We start from the raw sequence: 16,442 nt of genomic DNA on the forward strand, positions 1-16,442 counted from the left end.
CCACCACTGCAACTGCCTTTGGGAAAGGGAGTAATGGCCAGCTGGGGAGGAGAGATGCAACTCTCCTCGACCCTGCTGGCAGTCTCCCCCGTCTTCACCACCTCTATGAGGTGGCTTAGCCCCGAAGCCAGCTGTCTCAGGGCGCTCCAGCGGCGAGCACAGACCGAAACTGCGCACAATCGCAGATTTTGGTCTGTTGCCGAAGAAGCTCAAACCAGAAGCCTATTAGTCATATTCGTTATGAATTAGTGAATATTTTCCGGTCAAGAAATATATAAGAGCTGTGGTGGTGCAGTGGTTAGAGTGCAGTACTCCAACCTTCCAAGGTTGGTAAAATGGGGACCCAGATGGTTGGGGGCAATATGCTGACTCTGTAAATCGTTTAGAGAGGGCTGTAAAAGCACTGTTGAAACTGTATATAAGTGCTATTGCTATTGTATGGGTAGAAAGTGTATGTATAACTTATCTTTGTGTTTGAGCAAAAATACTCTCTCACAACTATAGTAATATGAATCTTTTAAAAGTGTTTGTATATTTGTTCTTGCTGAAGATCTAAGGTCTGAGGTCAAAGTTGTGCTGAATTAGACTCTAATTCTAATAGTTATTCTAATTAGATTATTCTAGTTAGACTATTCTAATTATTCTAATTAGACTAACTCTAAGTTGTGCTGAATTAGACCAAGGACACTTGTTTCCAACTGTTTAAAGTAACCTTCTTACATCTTGGGTATAGTGAAATGGAATAAGTATGGACTGTATCTAGAAACTGCAAATTAAACATTTAGAAACAGTGCTTACTTTAAAAAAAAGCACAATAGGTACTGTAGTCATTTTCTACCTAACCACTGATTAAAAATAATACTGTGCTGTATCTTAGTTGATTTGAGAAACTGAATTTTAATTTATCAGCTTTCTCAGTGCAACTACACAATCTTATTTTTTTTGTTGCTGTTGAAAGTGGTTGATGGATATAAATAACATTATAAAGTGCCAACTTTTCACTTTTTTTGCATGTGAAAGTATTCTTGTTATTATAGGAATGATGAACCAGAGGTATACAGTCAGCCACAGTTTCCATGTTGTTTTCTCCTCTGTAATCCCCAAGAACCTTCTAAAGTTCCCCACTCCCCAAAAAAGCAGCCAATTTTCTATATTTTGGAATAAAAAGATGTGACAACTGTAATGCAAGATCTAAAAAAGCCTTAAAGATAAGACCATTCTTTCACAATGAACCGTAAGTGCCCCTGCCCGTTATGCACCAGTGCATCAACCACTGTGGTGCTTCCCACTCTCCTGGAATGTGTGATGTTAAATCCCCAAAATCTCCATCTTATTTCTGCTGAGCCCTAAAATCCAGTTTTCAGTGGATAGGATCTTAGGTTGTAGCATTCCATGAATATACCCTTCAAAAATAAGCTGGCCCCCTGGATTGGCTTGGTGAACCCAGATTCTCAAGAGGTCCTATGATTCATTCCATATGTCAAATAAATGAATGACTACCACCAGTTATCACATTTCATCCAGGATTCTCACAGTCACAGTCTAGACTTAGTGGAGCAATTGTATCTGAGGCTTCATCAAGCGGCCCTTCTGTGTCATTTGATTATCTTCATTCTCAGCTGTGTCTCAGGAATTACTCAGTCCATAATTTGACAAGTAGATAGTTTGAATATTCGACTTAATCACTCTAGCTGCACTGAAGAAGAAGAATTGAAGATCATCACAATTATCAGCAGGCTTGACAAGGGCACATTCTTTTCATGCTGCTTGCAGTTTTAACAGTTAAAGAACTGAATGCAACCCTCTGTAAACAACTATTGGCATACAAGGTCATGACAGAACAAAGAGAGAAAAACTTTAAGCAATTATTAAAATTATGCCAACTGCAGCATATTTTGATATTTACTGGTGACATGTTTATTATATGTAAAATCAGATAGTTTTGGGGGGAAATTATATGTATTTTTCTTCTTGTAGTAGGGGTTCTCTGCAAGTTAGCTCTCTAGATCAGATGAAACTAAATTTACCTGGAAACTTTTGAATGAATTTTGAATGAATTTGAATTTGCCTTCCTGCAAATGTTCACAATGCTTGCCTGTATTTCTCTCTGATAAATGGTGCTCTATTTCTTGAAGCAGTAGCCTTGGAACTGTAGCACATTATGATATCAATAGATACATTCAACTTTAGAATCAGCCCCTAAAATGAACGTCTGTCATGCTCTTTGATACACAGAGACATTTGGACTTTGCTTGTCAACTTCCTTTGGAGTGTTTACTGATATGGAGCTGCTCAAATAATATTGGGCAAGAAATTGATTTAAAGAGATTGAAAGACTTCTTTCTTACCACAAGAGACAGAAACCATAAAGCTAAAAATGGTTCACTAGCATCCATTGATTGAAGAAACACAGTGTTTTATGGGTCTGTAAAAGATGCCATTAGTGAAGACTTTTATAGTATAAATTGTGTTGATAGGAATTGCATGTATGAGTATGTATGCACACAGACTACACTATTTGTGTTCTTTTAGAAAATTGGCAACATATGAGTAATGGTATGTAGGAATGACCTTGGGAGACAGGAGGAAGTGCTGCAGACTAGATATCTTGGTCCACAGGAAGATTGTGTGCAGGAAGCCTTTCAGAAAGGACCCTCTCTAGTTTTCTGGAAAGTAAAAGCAGATGAGAGAAATGTTTTCAGACATTCAGAATTCTGATAATATAACTCTATACCTAATAAAGGTAATGTTAGTACTCATAGTTATGCATTGCCTGGGCTATCTCAAAGGGCTAATAGTGAGGTTGGTTAGGAGGTTGCCTTACTTCATGTGTGTAAAAGTTTAATCTTTATACTATAGACTCTAGATACATATTCAAAGAATATTTCTGGTGATTCTGTTTGGGTCTAATCGTTTCTTGATTAATATCTCATTATCCTTAGTTGCCTTAGATGTCTCTTAGTGTATAAATCCCATCAACGAATTTATTTATTTTATTTATTTATTTTGTCAAATGCTTACAATATAATAGAAATAAGAATAAACATAAGTTTAAATACATGAAATAGGAACTAATAATTGGGGACAATAGGACAGGGACAGTAGGCACGATTGTGCATTTATTCATGCCCCTTACAGACCTCTTAGGAATGGGGTGAGGTCGATAGAGGTTAGTTTGAGGGTAAAGGAGTGGGGGTTTGAGCATGTGACAACAGAATCAGGTAGACAGTTCCAGACATTGACCACTCTGTTGCTGAAATCATACTTCCTGCAATCAAATTTGGAGTGGTTTACATTAAGTTTATATCTGTTGTGTGCTCTTGTGTTGTTGTTAAAGCTAAAATATTCATTAACTGGTAAGATGTTGTAACATATGATTTTATGTACTATGCTTAAGTCCATTCTTAGCCTGCGTAGGTCAAGGTTGTCTAAGCCTAGAATCTCTGATGGTGTAGGGCAGGGGTCCCCAACCACCGGGCCGCGGACCGGTACCGGGCCGTGGAGCACTCTTTACCGGGCCGCAAAGAAAAAAAAATAAAAAAAAATGGCGGCTTTCTTCGCCTTTGGTGAATGCTGCTGGGATCGGGGATCAAGGACACAAATGAAAGAAGGGGAGGGAGGAAGCAACCGAAGCCTGTCCTGCTCTCTGGCTCAGCTCTCTCAGTCGCTTTCTCGCTCCTCCACCAGCCCAGGAAGAAACTGCTTCAAAGAAGCCGGTGGGGGTGGCTTTTCCTGTCGCCGCAGCTTCCCGAGCGCCCGTTTCACCCCACCCGCCCGCCCGCCCGCTCGCGGTTCAATCCACAGTGCTCCGTTCTGCCTGCCTGCCTGTCTGGTTGTTTGGGAGCAGCTTCGGCTGAGAATAATAACTATTCGCCTCTTTTTATCAGCCGAAGCTGCTCCGAAACGAAGAAGGCAGGCAGGCAGGCAGGTAGAACGGAGCACTGTGGATTGAACGCGAGCGGGCGGGCGGGCGGGTGGGTGAAACGGGCGCTCGGGAAGCTGTGGCGACAGGAAAAGCCACCCCCCGGCTTCTTGGGCTGCTGGAGGAGCGATAGAGTGACTGAGAGAGGAACGAGGCAGACACCTGAGGGAGGGAGGGAGGGAGACACCTGAGGGATGGGGCTGAGGGAGGCAGGGCCGAGGCGCTCCCTGAACTTGGTGGTTTGCTGGCAGACGTTTTATTACCCGACTAGGTAACAACATCAGATGTTACCTAGTCAGGTAATGAAACGTCTGCAAGCAAACTACCAAACTCGATTTCTCTCCCCCGGTCCTTGAAAAATGTTTCTGCTTGAAACCGGTCCCTGGTACAAAAAAGGTTGGGGACCACTGGTGTAGGGTATTCTGTTGCGAATAGAGGAGTGTAGTACTCTTCTTGTAAAAAAACAGGATCACCAGGAATTGGCAAGAAAGTGGGAGTGAAATGATGTATGACTTCCTGCTAGCTTTCCTATTGACTTTGCTTGTAAGAAAGTGATAGGGAGCATTGGAAATAACAATCACCTGACTGAGGCTGACTACATGGTATTGCTGCAATCACAATTTTGTGAATACAACTGGTATGAACATCTTTGACATTTCAATCACATGGGAGTAATGGGTTCTATATTTTCTATGCATTCTTTAAGTTAGAAGAGTCAAGGTACTTTGATTCAAAAATTATTGACCTAAATGCACTGTTCCAGGTATTTCAAGGTTACAAACAGATAGACTGGAGATGATCTGTTTGTCTTAGTTGTCTTAGTTTTAGAGAATTATCTAATTCCAAAGTTCCTTTTAAGCAAATAGCCATTACTATATGTTTTCAGAGCACTCCTCAATTCCACCATGAAGAGGTGCAGGAAACTGACTTCTTTTTGTCTGCTCTGTGACATTAGTCACGCTTTAAAGTGTGCATCTTCTTATAGATACTGCATATTTAGGTTTCCAAAAAGAGTTTTTAGCAATGAACACGTAATTCTTGCAAACAGAGAATTAATGGGCAGGAGGATTATTTGGCAATCACAATGGTTTCAACACTGAACCATCATGCTGGACATGGTGCAATTCTAAAAAAACAAACAAACCCAACAACCTTGTTTTTCCTGTTTTATATATTTTCCCATATAGTTTACAAAATAATTTTCTTCAATATATTGTGGTCAGGACAAAACTTGTGGAAATAGATTTCATAAAGATTTGGATACATGGGATTGGTTCAATTTCATGGAGAATAAATTGAAGATTCTTTTTTAAAACTGATATTAAAACTGATATTGTCCTAGAATTTTGTTGCAGCTTTACCATAAAGCTTGATTGCTGAAACTATTTAAATTATTTAAACTAACTCAATACTTGAAACAATTGCATCCTGAAGAGATGAATACAAAGTGATATTGAATGAATATTTAATTCCATTTTATTTCATTGGAAGATATTTATAAAAAGGCTTAATTCTTACATTTTCAGTAGTAGGATTTTAATAAATTTAAGTTGGGATCATGCCTCAGACTAAAAGCATAATGATTTCTTCATTAAGTGCTTGTCTTAATTTAAGTCAGCCACAGACAGAAATCCCAGCTATGCATTTGCCATAGATCATAGTTTGCTTAGAAAAAATCATTTTGTTGGAGAAATGCTAATGTATATATAGTCTTCGGTGCTTTGTGGATATTGCTATAATTCTTTTCATTAGATAAAATATAATATAGGCTCAAGATCAAGATTACTATCTTTCTATTTAACTTAACACAAGTAGTCTTCTGGAAACATTTGGCACATTCATAAGATAATATTTTTTGCTCTTACTCTGACCAAGAGCAGATAGAATTACTTTACAAGTGTGCTAAATGTTTTCAAAAGATTACTTGTGCCAGACCAATGGTTTTGGCAGTTAAAAGTAAAATGACCAGTTGATTTCATTTCCTATACTATAGATTTCTCTCCTGCTAGCTAAAACCAGGGCCATTTTAAGGTTTCTTGTCTCCAAATCATCTTTAAATGGGATTCTCTCATTAAATCAAGGTACATTAAATTTTAAGCCAGAAATTCTCAAATTTTATGATACTGTGACCATCTTAAAATGATAAAATGTATTTATGTGTTCGACCCTGTGACTAAAATTAATTACTGTACAAGAAATAGATATGGTACTTTAATTATATTCAATCTGTATGTTCAATAAAACAATAGTAGAACTTTTCAATGTTGTAATATAAAACTGTTTCATTCACTAAACAAAAAGAAACACTAGAAACCTGTCCATAACATCTGATTTATTTATTTTTTTCCATCATGTTTGTGGAGATTTTCAATTCTCCTAGTGAAGGATAGCCCAAAGGTGTTTTTCCAAAAGACAACTGGACTTTCTTGGTGTTTTGTTTTCTTTGAAAATGTTTCAATTCTCATCCAAAAAGTGTGTTCAGTTCTATTCTACCAAAGAAGCTTTTTGGATGAGAAGCGAAAAAAATTTAAAAGAAAAAGAAAGTCCAGTTGCCTTTTGGAAAAAGCACTTTTGGGACATTTTGCTATGATAAAATGTGGAAATGAGTTCATAAAAAGCTAAAATATAACTGCATGTGCTAGTTTGTAATTTCTGATTTTTTTCTTACCAATTAGTTATAATTTAGACTTGGGTGCTATAAAATGACATCTTTTAATGAATGGCTGTTCATGATTGTTTCTGAGTTCAGAGAATCAGTCAAGTTAAATGAATTAAATACAGTCATATACATGTGCAGGTAAGCTATTTGGCATTTTAATCAGAGCTTGGTAGCAGCAAAGTTTGTTCTTTGTAATTTTCTGTAATTTAAGGATTTGGATAATTAATTGTTCTCACTTGTCAAAAGATTGTTAGTTAGAAGATAGCCCTTGTGAGAATCATACAATTGAATAGTTTAGCCTTCTAAACACTGGAGAAATTAAACTGTTAATATAGTCACTTTCCCCCTTTCTTTAATGTTTGTTTAAGTTTCAGTATGTAGTTTTTCTGGATTTGGTGAAGCCAGAGGAGCTAAACAAGCAGCAAAAACATTCTTGTCAGCTTATTTTTCTAGGTGTATATTTCTATCTATCCTCCAAAGAGAAAAACCAGTTTTATTAATATACAAACATATAAGAAAGAGGTAATTAGTACTGTAAATTATATATTGTGCCCTTAAGACAGGAGTGTGTCAGAGCGTTTGGCAGCATGACCACCTTTATGAGATAACCCAAGAGCAACACACAGCACACAGAGACTTTAGAAATTAACAGTGGTTTAATATACAGGTGTATACAGACAATATACATGTGGTAGCAAAATACCTTACATGCAAGCTTTTCTGCTTCTTAACACACAGAGAACTTCTGCACTGACTACTGTCCACAAGGAAAGAGAACCACACCCTCTAATGGCTGCCTTTTACATACACACCTCTTAAGGGGAACTTTCCAGGGTGGGATTCAACATTTTTAACAACCGATTCTGTGGCTTAGGTGGTGGGTGTGGCTTGGTGGTCATGTGACTGGGTGGACATGGCTTGTTGGTCATGTTATTGGCTGGGTGTGCCCAACTCAATATCACTCACATCAAGGCATGCATCTCCTTGCCTGGCCTCTCATGACTATGGGGATGCTGCAACAGTTGTAAGTGTGAAAAATGGTCATAAGTCACTTTTTTCAGTGCCATTGTAACTTTAAATGGTCATTCCACACAAGCAAAGTACCAGCAAAGGAGGGGAAAAAAACTCCAGAGGCGTTCCTGAGACAGTAAGTCTAGTCCTGCCAAGAATGTAATAAGGGTTAACAGAGAGGCAGTTTCTGTAAGCCACACCAGAATGTTTCCTTACAGGATTAGGCCAGTAATTTCTTCTAACAACTGATTATCCGAACTGCTTAGAATGTTAACAACAGGTTCTAGTGAATAGGTGCAAACTGGTAGAATCCCACCCCTGGGAACTTTACTCTCCAGCCTTAAAGGGAAAGACCCACACTGCTGAATTACTCTTGTTACATCAGCCTTACTGACATCACTTCACAGCATCGTGCAGCTACTCACTGCTGGTCAGTTTCTAAATCTTAATACCTTAATACTCCTCCCATTTAAAACTGAACAGCAGATAAACCAAATACTTTAACATAGTTATACTTTCCACAGATATAGGCTTATTTAACTCTTGTACAGCCTCTTTAACATTACAACATTTAATAAACATTTACACTGGTACAGCTTCTTTTACATTACAATTATAGTGTCATCAAACACCATCTGTGTAACACCATTTGTGCCCTACTGCCATTTTCCCTTCTGTCAATCTCATTATCTCCTGGCAACTTTGGAGTTCATACCGACACTGAATGCTCTTACTTCACTTGTTGTGAACCGTTCAGGAGGTATACCTTTGTTTCCTCCTCTCAGATCTCCTTGGTATTATATGTTCCTGTGTGTCTGTTACAGGTCTCTCTTCTTCTGTATCTTCTGTGTCTATATCCTCTGTGTCTTCTCTTTTTATCTCAGGTCTATCCTCTTCTATCCAGATATCTATATATGAACTAGTTTCTTGCCTCTCCTTCCCTGTCTCACTATCTAGTAAACTAGGATTACTCGTTGGCCTGAACACTTAATGATTCGCATGCACCTTGTTCCAATTATTCTGCTCCGCAAAACTAGCAGATCTTGAAATCACTACCTGTTTGGTACTATCCATAAATCTGTACCCTTTTGTTCCTGGCTCATATCCAATGAATCTCAACTTCCTGGGTTTATACTATCCTTTTCTTGTGGTACTTTTCGGAACATGTACCCAGGCATAACTGCCAAATGTCCTTAAATGGTCTAATGAGGGTTTCCTACCATGTAACATAAAATATGGTGTTTCTTGTATCACCACACTCCATAACATGTTAATAATATTTGCTGTCCTCATGGCTTCCCCCCAGTATGCTTTACTCATGCCTGCCTTGGCAAGCAATGTATCCTTCATGGTCTGTGTTACACCATTTCATTGTTCAGCCACACTATTTTCCAGTGATAAATAAGGATTCATTCTTCTATGCTGTATTCCTATATGCTTAGTCACCTTTGGAACTTGTCAGATATAAACTCTGATCCCCGGTCCGTTTGCAGATGGCATATCTTATATCCATATCATCTCTCTACCATTGTTATCCATTGTCTGAATTGTTGGAACACTTCAGTTTTATTTTTCAGTAAATAACAAAACCCATATCTAATATGATCATCCACTATGATTAAAGCATATCTTGCTTCTCCTAAAGAGGGTGCCATAGGGCCAACCAAGTCAGCATGAACTAACTCTAATACTCTATTTGTTTGTCTTCCACTTTTCTTACTTACTGGATAAACTTTGGATTTTGACTCTTTACAAACAGCACAATCTAAATACATATTACATCTCTTTAAGTTAAGCCCCTCAGCTAGTTCCAGCATTTTCCTAAGTACATCAAAACTTGTGTGCCCCAATCTTTGATGCAATAAGTGTACACAATTATCATGTGTGGGAACATTCTGAAGTACACGTGCACAACTATTTTCTTGCCTTCCCAGAACGTACAGGCCATCTTTCTTAACCCCTTGTGCATGTATCTGACCATTCTTCCTAATAGGATACTGTCCCCCTGCAAATACTATTTCATAACCCTGCCTGTCCAATTTGGATATACTTAACAAATTATGTTCTAATGCAGGTACATATAGGACATTATACAATTTTTCACATATTTCAGATACATAAACGTTACCTTCCCCCTTTACAGCAGCTCTTTGTCCATCAGCTAGGCTAGCCCACATTTGCTTTGCTGATTTCAAACCAGAAAACGCTTGTAGATTATTAGCAATATGCTGGCTCGCCCCACTGTCCAACTAGTTCAATTGTTGATGCTGTCAGGGAAAATGATGCTGGAGAACTACTCCACATGTGCTGCATAGTCCTTCTCCTTGTATTGCTGCTCCTCTGTTTCTCCTGTCAAGGCAGCACCTCTGGAGATGCTTAGACCAACACGTGTAGCATCTTTGCACAAAGTTCACTGTCACAGCTGCTCTGCTGTCATCCTGGACCTTTGCAGATGCTAGTCTGTGCAGAACGTTCTCTCGTCCCATTCCTAGTCTCCTCTCCAGCCATTTCTGCTCTTCCTCTAACAACCGACCAGTTAAATACACCATAGTTAAATCCTGTTCTTGCATAGACTCCAGGCTTGTCACAAGAACATCCCATGAACTGTCAAGGGAGCACAACATACACCTTGTGTGCTTCAGTAAATGAAATTCCTCTTTCTTCCAACTCAAGGAATATTCTTTTCATACTCTGCAGATGTGTGGACATACCACTCTCCCAGCTTCAGCTGTGCCTTATACAGTCTCCTAGTCAGCAACACCTTACTGCATGCAGTTTCTCTCATGTACACTCTGCACAATGCCTCCCAGCACTCTTTTGCAGACTGGAGACCTCTCACGTGTATCAGCTGACTGTCCTCCAAAGCCAAAATTATGTTGGCTAAAGCCTTTTTCATTTTTCTTCTGATCCCCATCATCCAGGACCGCCGGTGGATCAGCAACAATAGTCTACAACTCCTCCCTCCATAGAAACATCTCCACCTTCACATTCCAGGAGATGTAGACTTTTTCCCCTTGTTAGGCTGCGACAGGTCAGGACGGGTGGTACTCTTCCTTATCTATTTAGGACTGAGTCTGTGCAAAAAGCTTATTAGCCTAGATCTGCCCACTCTGGGTGAATCCTCCCCAGTTTATGCTCAGTTCTTAACAGAATAGGACGTGTGTGATTGCCTTTCCTGCCTTTGGAATTTTTCTTCCAAAGGCAGCCTTTCTATAATTTTTTGTTTTCTTTTCCTTCTTGCTATAAAAAGCCTCCTTTTTGCCTTCCCAGTTTAAATTTGGCACTCTGCAGTACAGCTGACAGGCGGGAGCGCCAAACAGCTGAGGACTGCTCCGGGGATTCAGAGCAGCTGGCAGGGCTTGCAGCGGCCATTTTCTAGCCCTTCAGGGCAAAGATCTGATCAATAATCAGCTGGGCGGCCAGAAAGTGTCAGCAGAGGCTTCCACCATTACTGGGTGCCGCGGGGCCGTTTTTCAGTGTTCCGCGGTGAAGAGGAGGCGATTTTCTCACCAGAAGGCATTTTTAGAGGAGCTTGGGTGGTGGCCACGCTCTCTTCAGGGCTGTGGGGATGGTACAACCCTGCAGTGAAGCAGCAGCTGCAAGGATTCTGCAGCTGCCTTTTTCTGGAGTTTTGTGGCCTTTTTTCTCTGTCTAGCAGAGCATCGAAAGCCAGGGAGGGTTCAATCCTCTCCCTGAGGAAGAAGAAAGTGGCCTTTTTGAAGACTCCTCATGGCCAGTGGCCATTTTGCAATCTGTGTCAGTAATTTGAAGACTCAATCAGCCAATTTGTAGAACAGACTTCTTCCCACCACTTCTGCGCCTTTGGTCATCACCAGTTGCCTTTGGAGCTGTGGATGACATTGAAGCACTATAAATTTCAATTTTCCCGGTGGGGGATTGGTTTCCTTGGCCTGAAGTAGACCAGGCCCCTTGGCCTCCCAGCAGGGACTGGTCTGTCTATATTGCCCTTACAAGCCCAGGAGGGTTTGAGTCCCAGTAGGAAGAGAAATCTTTCTACTGACGTGCTTTTGGGCAGAAGAAAGTGGTGGTGGTGTGGAGATAGAGAAGATTTCCCCTGAAGATGGTTTCGTAAATCCCTTCGAGTGCTCTCCTCCTGACACAGGACTCCCAGTCCTCATTTGGCCTTGCTGCTCCAGATGGCTGAAGCCCCAGGGGAAACCAGAGCCTTAAAAGTGGCCAAGCCTCAAAAGGTGGCTCCTGCTGTTTCAACCAAAGGGAAGCAGCCTGTGAAAAAGGCCTCAAGGGCGGCGGAGAAGGATGCTTCCAGGCACCATCAGGCCATTGAGAAGCAAATAGCTAAGATGCATCAGGCCTCTTCTCGCTCTACGTCTGCATGCCCCCCGTCCCCAGCATCACTCAGTGAAGTGGATTTGGAGGAGCCTGGGCCTTCTTCCAAACCTGGGATCTGAACTTGGCCACCTGATGTTTCCAGAAGAGGTGCTTCTCCCGTTCCTTTTGAAGACTACAGTCAAGCTGAGGATCTTCATGGAGAAGCAGCACCTTGGCAGGAGCATGGGCATAGTAAACAGGGGTGGAACCTCCTTTACTTCTACTGACCCTGCAGCCAGACCTACTGATCCTTCTGGTTCAAATGTCCCTATTAATTTGCAGGCAATTAGGAAGGGCATCTCAGAAGGCTTGCAGAGAGCTACCCGTCATTCATCTGCAACTTCTGATTCATCAGGAAGGAGATCCAGGGTTCGTGAAGCTCTCTTATCAGAACGAGGCTCCTTTGTCAGGAGTTTCTGGCCTGGCTGAAGACCTTGCTCCTGCTGCCTCAGTGGCTCCATCGTTCGTGGGTGAACCTGATCAGCCTCAATCTGATAAGACATCGGATGAAAGCCCTTCACAGGAGATTCCGATGTTTACGGGTTGTTTTAATTACTCTTTGTTTAGTCCCTTGTTGTTCAAGGCTAGAAACACTGCAAAATTGAAAAACAGAGATGAGGAAACAGCATCCACACTCCCTCCAGAGGAGTCAGGTGTTCTGTTTGATGAGCCTGCAGTCAAGAGGGAAGTGGTCCCATCACCAAAGCTGTTCCTGAAGGTAATCAAGAAACAGCTTGAAGCTCCTGCCACAGGGCCCAATCCTTTGGCCTCTGATTGCAGGTTCTTCAACGTGCAGGTTCTTACCAAGATCCTTCAGGTCATCACAGTTTATCCGGTTGCTGCTTTGACCTCCTCCTCGTCTACACTTCAGACCCAGAGGAAGTCCTCAAGGCAGAAGAAAAATGAGTGGAACAGTCGCTACAGTGATCCCATTTGGCCACTGCCTGGGCTGTTGAGGCTTCTACAGCAGTTTCTTCCTTTATGAAAACCTCACTCAAGTAACTGAAGCAGCTGCGGGATGGAATTTCCTCATCGGATGTCTGTACCCACCAGGATATCAACAAGATCATGGCGGATACTGAATTTTACGGCAGGTGCCACCTTGCCTAGTGCCAGATTTGCCACGAAGGCCATTGCCTCCTCGGTGGCAGCCAGATGTAGGTGCTGGCTACACAATTGGCAAGCTGATGGCAGACATAAAGGAAAGTTGGCGTCTGCCCCAGTCCTAGGGCATAAGATCTTTGGTCAGGTCCTTTAGCCCCTTCTGATGGAGACCTAGGTCAAGAGGAAAATTCTTCCTTCACTTCTACAGAGAGTGGAACATCGATCTGCTCCTTATTTCAAACGCCCACAGTTCAGAAGAGAGTCAACTTCCAGTTTTCCACCAGCCATTGAAACCTGCTTATCAACTAACAGAACCTTGTCCTGACCACTCAGACAAGAGCAGGCAGCAGTTTTCTTCTAGACAGCCCTTTCAAAGAGGAGGAAATCGCTCGTTCTGTCACCAGCGCTAGGACACAGTCTATCCCCATTGGTGTTTGTTTAGCGTGGTTTGCTGACCAATGGGAGGGTATTACTTCAGACATCTGGGGTCTGTCCACCATTAGATCAGGTCTTTCACTAGAATCTATTCCACTCCTCCAGTGTCTACAGATGCTGTGACACGGAGTCTGAGGGAGTCGGCCATCCAGCATTTGCTGGACCTCAAAGCCATTTAGGAAGTTCCCCTTGACAATAGGGGATGGGATGCTTGTCCAGAATTTTTGTTTTTTCCCAAGGCCTCGGGGGGTGGAGTGGAGGACAATTCTTGATCTGAAACTACTCAATACTTGTGTTGTGTACAGGTGTTTCAAATGCACACTTTTGCTTCCATCTTGGAAAACGTTCAGCAGGGGGACCTCCACACATCAGTAGACTTGACAGAAGCTTTTTTTTACATGTCCATATTTGTTCCTCCCACAGGGTTTTTTTCTTAGGTTTTGTTATCGGGCATCTTTCAATACAGGGCTCTCCCCTTTGGGTTGTCTTCTGCCCCTCGGGGGTTTTATCTAGATTCTGGTCCCCTTATCAGCACACCTCTGTACCTTTCCAGTGTGTTTACCATGTTATTTAGATGACATTTAATCATGTCGTCTTGTCAGAGGGCTCAGCAGGATCTGCAAGTCACAATTTCAGTTCTACAGGACCTGGAGTTTTTCCATTAATAGAAATAAGAGCCATTTCTCTCCTACTACTCGCCTCCTTCATTTGGGAGCATTAACTGTCACTAGGGTCAGGTGTTTCTCTCCCAGAAGAAACCGGTTGGCCTTCAGGGGTTGATTGGGGGCATTCCAGGCAGGAGTTCTGTCCCTTTAGACCTCATTCTCAGCTTTTGGGGAAAAGGATATCCTGTGTTCCCTGGGCCAGGCTACATGCCAGATCCTTACAGTGGTTTTTGCTTCCTTTCCGGAGAGTGGGGTCCAGCCATTCCCCTGGGAAAGTAACATTGTCTAATCAACTTTTTGATTTCCTTCCACTGGTGGCTGTCCAAGGCCACGTCCAAAGGAGCAGCCTTTCAAGCTGGAATCCTGCCTGGTCCTTTCTACTGAGGCTTCCTTGTCTGGTTGGGGTGGGCATTTAGGTTCCCTCTGAGCTCAAGGTTTGTGGTCACACCAGGAACAGGCTCATAGCATCAGTTGGTTAGAGCTTAGAGCTGTTAATTTGGGCCCTCAGAAGGTTTCTCTCCTTGGCAGGATCTAATCTTCTGGTTATGACTGACAATGTGGCCTCAAAAGCCCATATTAATCGGCAAGGCGGTATCAGGTCCTTTTTCTCTTATGACAGAGGCGGAGTCCCTGGTCAGATGGGCAGAATGACATCTTCGGTCAATTAGACCCAAGTATAGTTCTGGTTCAGGAAGGTTTGCTCAGCAGGACGACCATTGTCCATACCAAATGGCAATTACATCCTTCCTTATTTCAGCAAATCTCCCTGAGGTTTGGATTGTCAGTAGTAGATTTATTTGCCTCATCCCTTAATGCACATCTGCCCAGGTATTATACTAGGTATTTCTCCCAAGAAGCTGGTGGCACTAATGCCTTGCATTGCAGCTGGCTGCCTGGATTGCTTTACACCTGTCAACCTTTGATCCCAGCGGTGATTCGAAAGCTCTTGTTGGAGAGGGCCGACACCATTTTGATGGCTCCTTTTTCTGGCCTCACCGGCATTGGTTTGCTGATTTGTTGGGCCTTTCAATGATCCCTTCTTGGCGGATTCCACAGGAGGATGTCTCTCTGCTCCAGCGGCTACAACTGGCAGTTTGGCGATTGAGGGGGGCATCTTCAAAATCGCCCAACTTTTAACCAACAAGGTTATCCAAACCATTCAGGCTTCCAGGCATCCTTCTACAATTCGCAATTATGAGGCTATTTGGCAATCCTTCTCAACTTGGTGTGTTAAATCCAACATCTCTCCTCTACTAACTTCGGTGGCTGCAATCTTGGAATTCTGACAGGCTGGCCTGGACAAGGGTCTTTTCCCCAACACCCTCCACAGACAGATGTCTGGCATCTCGTTGGTCTTGTCTTGTGGGAAGTTGGAATCTTTGGCTCAGCACCCTACGGTCCATTGGTTCCTCAGTGGAGCGACCAACTTGGGATCTGACCAAGGTTCTACAGTCCCTCACAAAACCTCTGTTTGAGCCGCTTCAACAATCCAGTCTTCATTGCCTTACTCTGAAAGTAACTTTCCTACTGGCAGCCACTTTGGCGAGGAGAGTTTCGGGGTTGGTGGCTCTCTTGATTTGCCCTGACCCCTGCATCTTCCATCCTCCTCCTCCTCCTCGGGTGGCTTTAAGGTTGGTCCACCCATCCTGACCACCCATCCTGACCTGTCTTGCCTACAAGGAAAAGTAGCATTCGGGTAAATAATGCCCAGTCTCATTCAGCCAAGAGACACCTGGAAACCTTCTCCCATTACACTGACGGAGGCCATGCTGCCTGCTTTCTTTCACAAGCCACTAACCACGATTTAAACCACTTCTTTATTCTGGTGCAAGCTCACACTGGGTTTCTTTTCTCTCTAGGCATTACAGTCACTCTGACCTTCTTTCTATATCATAACCTGTCAGAGCGTTTGGCAGCGTGACTACCTTTATGAGATAACCCAGGAGCAAAACACAGCACACAGAGACTTAGACATTAACAGTGGTTTAATATTAAATCTTAATACTTAACAGAGTGAACTATTTTTAGTCTCCAGCAGTCCAAATTGTGACAGCAGAATTATGTAATTTGTGGGCATTTGGGTACCTTAGAAAGTGTAGGAGTGAGGAGGCACTTGTACCCATTCCAACATAACTCTCCAAAAACAAATAGTTAAAATACTTACCCCTGGCCCTTCTATACTATGGTATTAATAGATAGTATCCCATAACTTGTAGGAAAGTGTGGCGTCTATACTCCAAATATTGTCCAGTCATTTTTAAGGGTGCCTCTTCTTTTCCAATGAAATCTCTTAGCC

General features: G+C 42.2%; 1 protein-coding gene across 4 annotated transcripts in view; it reads left to right on the forward strand.

The window, feature by feature from the left end:
• The window catches only part of ITGA9 (integrin subunit alpha 9), a 588,311-nt gene that overhangs the window by 14,909 nt on the left and 556,960 nt on the right, over positions 1-16,442 (forward strand). The gene's annotated exons all lie outside the window — the stretch shown is intronic.

This window comes from Notechis scutatus, chromosome Z, assembly GCF_049901735.1.
Source record: "Notechis scutatus isolate UNSWTSFEM ecotype Mainland chromosome Z, rNotScu1.2, whole genome shotgun sequence".
Classification (NCBI taxonomy): Eukaryota; Metazoa; Chordata; class Lepidosauria; order Squamata; family Elapidae; genus Notechis; species Notechis scutatus.